The following is a 6,187-nucleotide window of genomic DNA, read 5'->3' as shown; positions in this document are numbered from 1 at the left end:
ACCCTGGGGAGGAGGAAAGCCCCTGCACTCAGGCGGCCTGGCCCCACAGCCTCAGCCCTGCTCTGGCTTGAGGCGACCCACTTCCCCAGATATATGGGGCTGGGGTATCCAGAGGAAGCCAGGACTTCTTCATCTGTCTATGGCCTACCCCTCAGAACTGGAGGCTTGGGACTATGAGTAGAGAGAGAAAAAGCCAAGAACAGAAAATTACTGATAAAAAAAAAAAAGAAATTCTATTTTAATAGATTTTTTTTTAAAATTTAAATCCTCACCCAAGGATATGTTCATTGATTATTTTTATTTTTATTTTTTTAGAGAGAGAGAGAGGAAGGAAGAGAGAAAGAGAGCAGAACATCGATATGAGAGAGAAACACATTGCGCCCCAACCAGGATTCGAACCCCCCAGGGCTTCATAGATTATTTTGTGTTGCAATTCAGTGTGGGCTATGGACAACACTGGGTTCCAGTGGGACTAAGGCCATTTTGGATGTGCCACCTCTCCCCTCCGTTCCTCTACTGTCCCGTTTCTGTTTCACCTTGCTCCTTCTCTGTCAAATCCTTAAGCTCCTCAAGGTTTAAGGTGGTCTCTAATGGGAACTCTGCAATCAAAATAGGGCCCTGAATGTCAGTGCCAGGGCTGGAATAGAGAAGAAAGTGGGCCATGACTGAAGGCAATGCTTGTGCATGTTGTTGACTAACCACCTAGTCCTCCTCAGTGGAAGGGTGATGGTTTAAATCCCTGAACTCATGGGTTCCAGGCAGAGCCTCTTCCGCCCACTTCACTGGGTATTTTTCAGGGTTCAAGCATTCAATCTTCAGGACTAGCTTTGAGGAAGGGATCAATTAGGCATGTGCCCTCCACAAATCAAACCTTTTTAGAGCTTACAGCTCTATGTGAACTCCTACCCTACGACAATGTTCTTGAGAGCTTAGGGTCCATGCAGTAGAATAATGGAAAAAGGGGTGCTGGGATAGGGTTTGCCTATTAGGAATTCAGATTTCTGAGTCCTCCCAATGATCTGAATTTATAATCCCCAAGTGATTCTTATACACTATGACTATCTGCTTTCCAGACCACACATTTAATTTTCAGAGCCCTGGTTAATCCTGGCAGCTGCCCAGTCCTGCTCTGTCCCCTACTCCAAACTCATTCAACCACCCTTCAAAATCAAACCCCAATGTACCTGCTCAGCATGAGCTTCTGCACTCACCCCACAGTAGTGGACAAGATTAACTGCATCCATCCCACTTCCTTCTAGGTAAATTCCTGTAAAGCAGAAGTTGGGAAGCCAAAAATCTCATGTCAGCCTCTCTAGCAGCTAGAGTTCTGGATGCAAAAGGCATTCATTTGAGACTTGGAAGGTGGAAGGGAGATGAGGCCATGTTCTTGCTGTTCTGGCTATTTCTGCTGGGAGAGAAGGTCCAGGAATGGGGTTTTCCTGGCAGCAGCACCCAGTGTTCAGTCTCTGTGACAGCAGGAGCAGCATGGCACTGATTCCTATGGGGCTATGGGGTTACATCCTTGACCTTAGTTCCAGTGGCAGCCTCCTGATTCTCCCTGCCTGCAGGGAGCTCCTACTGGAGGGTCATTTCTGTGGCTTCATTATAAAGTCTACTCCTCCAGTTCATCCAACGTTTTTGCAAGCACCTAATTCCCTGTTGGCTTAGTCTACTCAGACTGCCGCAACAAAATACCATAGGCTGAGTGGCTTACACAATAGGCATTTATCACCTCAGTTCTGGAGGCTAAAAGTCCAAGATCAAGGTGAAGGCCTTCCTGGCTTAGAGAAAGCAGCCTTCTCGCTGTGTGCTCACGTGACCTTTCCTTGGTGTGTGAGTATAGCAAGAGAAATATCTTTCTCTTTTTCTTCTTATAAAGCCACCAGACTAGGATTAGGACTCCACTTTTATGGCCTCACTTAACCTTAATTACCTCCTAGGAGCCATATCTCCAAATACATTCCAATTGAGGATTAGAGCTTCAACATATGAATTGAGGGGTGCACAGTTTAGTCCTTAGCACCTGCGCTAAATATCCTTCTGCATAAAGCACCTAGAATGGTTTCTGTTTCTTGTACCAAAACCTGACTTTACCCATGAACCAGACAGAGCAGAACACTTGGTACTTTCATACTCCATGTCCTTGCCCCAGCAGGCTGTTTTTAGGATGCCCTTCTACCATTGTAAACCCTTTAAGGCTCCTTCTTTGTGGTGCTTACCTGATCCTATTCCCCGCCTCCTTTCTCTGGGTTCATGCTTATGGCATTTAGCATTTGGTATTTGTTACTTATGTATGTCTAACAAGCCCCACTCTCAACAAGATACTCTTGAGGGCAGAGGCTACGTCTTAGTTTTTGTGCACACCCTAGTGTCTATAATAGGTGATATATAGTAGGTGCTCAGTAAACATTTGTTAAGTGAATCAATGTTCTCTACAGGTAAGGCAGGGCCTGAAGAACTCCCTACGTTGGATAGTCTAGAGCAGCGGTTCTCAACCTGTGGGTCGCGACCCCTTTGGGGGTCGAATGACCCTTTCACAGGGGTCGCCTAAGACCATCGGAAAACACATACATAATTACATATTGTTTTGTGATTAATCACTATGCTTTAATTATGTTCAATTTGTAACAATGAAATTGGGGGTCACCACCAAATGAGGAACTGTATTAAAGGGTCGCAGCATTAGGAAGGTTGAGAACCACTGGTCTAGAGACTCAAACATCCTGCCTTGGACAGCCAGCCTGACTCCCTGACTGCTTTGTCCACCTCTGGAACCCACATTTAGGAAGGGGAGAAGCTAAACTCTGAGGAGGAGAAATGAGCAATCCAGGTTTCTAGGGTTCAGGTTTCAAGCTTCTAGTTTGACAAGATTATCCAGTTCCTTAAAGCCATATTAAATTCCAATCTGAGAAGGTGTGAAGGAAAAATCAAATTTAACATCATGGGGAGATCCCACGAAGTGGACCAAGGAGATCTGAGTGCTTGGGCCCTGGCTTTGGTACTTACTGGCCCTCTGACCTTCAGTGAGTCATTTCGCTTCTCCTTCTCTGAGTATGGGCTCCCTACTTCCTTACTGCATCCCCTAGACAGGTCACTCAAGCTCTTCGAAGGTCAGACCCTTCATCTCTAAATTGCAGATGTTAATATTCCCTCTCACGGGGTTCGGAGAATCAGATGAAGTGGTAAGTGAGCAGTCACTTCGATTAATGGACACTCAAGTCCTTTGTATTTGTTTTTCCTCCTCTCCCTAGAACAGGTAGAGGCAGCGGGAGAGGAGGTTTTCCAGGGAAATTGGGGCAGATGACAGACTTCTCAGACCGGAGAGCTTCAGGAAGCTTTCCCCCCCAGGGCTTGGTCACTCTGGTTAACCCCTGAGGAATTCTGTGGCCTGAGAGCTGGCAGAATAGAGGGATAAATATGCTAATATTTTGGTTAAATTCAAAATCTACAGGTGAATTCAGTTTTGGGGACAGCAACACAAAGTCTCTCTGAAGCTGGGGCTGACCCAAGTCACTCTCCAGGCATCTCTCTTTCGACACCTTCTCCAACTCTTCCAAACATCTCTAAGCATCCCTAAAGGAGAGAGGCTGACTCATTAGGAAGCAAAGAGATAAACACTTTAGCTGATCCTTCTGAATATCTGCTTTTGTTGGGAGGGAACTTAATGTTGAGGACAGAAGTGGGAGAAGCAGGTCCTACCTTGTGGACGGGAGTCATTGAGAGGAGAAAGCACTTCTCTCCTCTCTCCAGGAAGCTTTCCTTCCCTGCAGCTGGTGCCCCAAGGATCCCCCCCCCCCTCCCAAGCCCTTTCCTTAGAGAGAGCCTGCTGAGCCTGGAATGAGAAGAATCTGAACTACAAACAGACCTCCCAGAGGCACCCCCAACTCTCCTCTAACCACTCTAAGCCAGCAAAAGGCTGGCTTCCTGGAGCGGAGACTAAGAGGCAGGGCTGGGGTTTGGGCTGTGGAGAAGGGGCCGAGGTGGGGGTACTCCTTTCCTGGAGAGGGAGGGGAGGAAAGAAAGGACTGAGGCCCTAGCTGGTCTGGCTCAGTGGATGGGGCGTCGGCTTGCAGACTGAAGGGTCCCGGGTTTGATTCCGGTCAAGGGCTCATGCCCGGGTTGTGGGTTTGGTCCCCGGTGGGGGGCATGCAGGAAGGAGGCAGCTGATCAATGATTCTCTCATCATTGATGTTTCTATCTCTCTCTCCCTTTTCCTTCCTTCCTGAAATCAATAAAAATATATTTTAAGCCTTAACCGGTTTGGCTCGGTGGATGGAGCGTTGGCCTGCGGACTGAAGGGTCCCGGGTTCGATTCTGGTCAAGGGTATGAACCTTGGTTGCGGGCACATCCTCAGTGGGGAGTATGCAGGAGGCAGCTGATCAATGTTTCTCTCTCATCGATGTTTCTGACTTTCCCTCTCCCTTCCTCTCTGTAAAAAAATCAATAAAAATATATTTTTTAAAAAAAAAATATATATATATATTTTAAAAGGAGGGTGGGGGGAGAAAAGAAAGAAGGAACTAGGCCATATGAGGACCATATTTTCTAAGCCAAAAATCATAACCAGTAAAAGTATTCTTTTTTTTTTTTTTTTTTTTTTTACTATATTTATTTATTTATTTATTTATTTATTTATTTATTTTTATAATCCTTTTATTTATTTATTTTATTTTGAGAGAGGGAGGAAGAGAGAGGTATAGAGCACTAGAAACATCAATGACAGAGGAACATTATCAATTGGCTGCCTCTTTCATGCCCCTACTGGGGACTGAACCTGCAACCTGGGCATGTGCCCCGACCGGTAATTGAACCTGGGTGGGACCTCTTGCTTCCTGCAGTAAAAGTATTCTTGCAGGGACCATGGGTTTTGGGAGATGAAGTCAAGCCTGTCCTAAAATAATCTAAACTGTGTTCCCCACCCTAGGAGTGACAAGCAGTCACCCAACTATAACCCAGGAGGAGAGAAAGAACCCCATCAGTTCCCTCCGCCTCTCAGCCCCTCTTTGGCCGCTCTGCTTGGCTTCTCTCAGTGGTGGTGGGCCAGGGAGGGGCTCCCAGGCCCTGCAGGAGCCAGGCTCCTCGGGTCCTCAGTCTGGGCTGCGTAAGTGAGTCTGAGAAGGCTGTGAGTGAGCTCTGAGGAGCTGGGGGCAGGGCCTGGAATCAGGGGAAAGATGGAGAGACCAGCCAGAAGGACTGAAGGCACAGAGCCAGAGGGGGCCCCCTCCTGCCTGCCACACTTCCCCAGACCCTGGACTCATGCCCGCTGTGCCCCTGCTATCCCCCCACCTGGACCCAGCCTGGGGCTTTGATCTGAGTAAGCCAGGGCTGTTCGTGCCCACGGATGGCCAGGCAGTGTAGTAGCGGGGGAAGCCCTGGGGAGGTGACCAGCGAGGAGAGGCCGCTGGAGCTGGAAGCTGCCTTAGGCAGGATGACCTCTTTGCGGGGGCTGCTCTCTCCAGCTTGTATAACACAGCTCCTGCCAAGGGTGGTATAGAAAGGCACAGAGCCCTCAGCAGGCTGGGGAAGGCCGCTGAAAAGGCAGCTTACTGGCTTCCTGCTGGGTGAGATGGATTAGGGGCCAGTGGGGAAAGAGCCAAGCAGGGAGAAAGGCACTGGCCCAAAGCCAGAGCCCCTTGGCCGAAGGCCCTCTGGGATCAGGAGCCCCTGGGTGTCTGGCGGGGAGGCAGGTGGGGTGGGGGGTAGCTCTCTCCACCTGGCCAAGGAGCCCAGCCAGGGCGACACACTGGAATGAGGAGATACTATGGAGTCCCCAAAAGAGAAGGAAGCAGGAAGGGGAGAAGACACTCCTGGATGAACCAGCAAACTGCTAGGAAAAGGAGGAGGAAATGGAATGAACTGACTAACCCAGCTGTTTCACCTGGGTCTTCCTCCCTGCTGCCCCCCAGAGAGAAGGTTTCATCTCAGAGGTTCCCAGGGTGGGCAGGACTGGACAACCCTTCCTACTCTCCAGCCAGCCCTCTGCTTCTCAGGGACCCCGATGTGGAACAGAATGAGCGGGAGCCAAGATAAACGGTGCAACAGAAACGCTGGGTGGTGTCTGGACTGTGACAGCCAGGGCTGGTTTCACTCTGGCCTTGGGCTCCATTGTTTAATCTGAGAGATGAGGTCTCTGAGGCCACATAGTGGAGTGGGATGAGCACTGGGGGAGGAGCCATGGGGATCTGA

The sequence above is a fragment of the Myotis daubentonii genome, chromosome 16, assembly GCF_963259705.1.
Source record: "Myotis daubentonii chromosome 16, mMyoDau2.1, whole genome shotgun sequence".
Classification (NCBI taxonomy): domain Eukaryota; kingdom Metazoa; phylum Chordata; class Mammalia; order Chiroptera; family Vespertilionidae; genus Myotis; species Myotis daubentonii.
The sequence above is the reverse complement of the archived record's forward strand: the minus strand, read 5'-3'. Positions refer to the sequence as shown.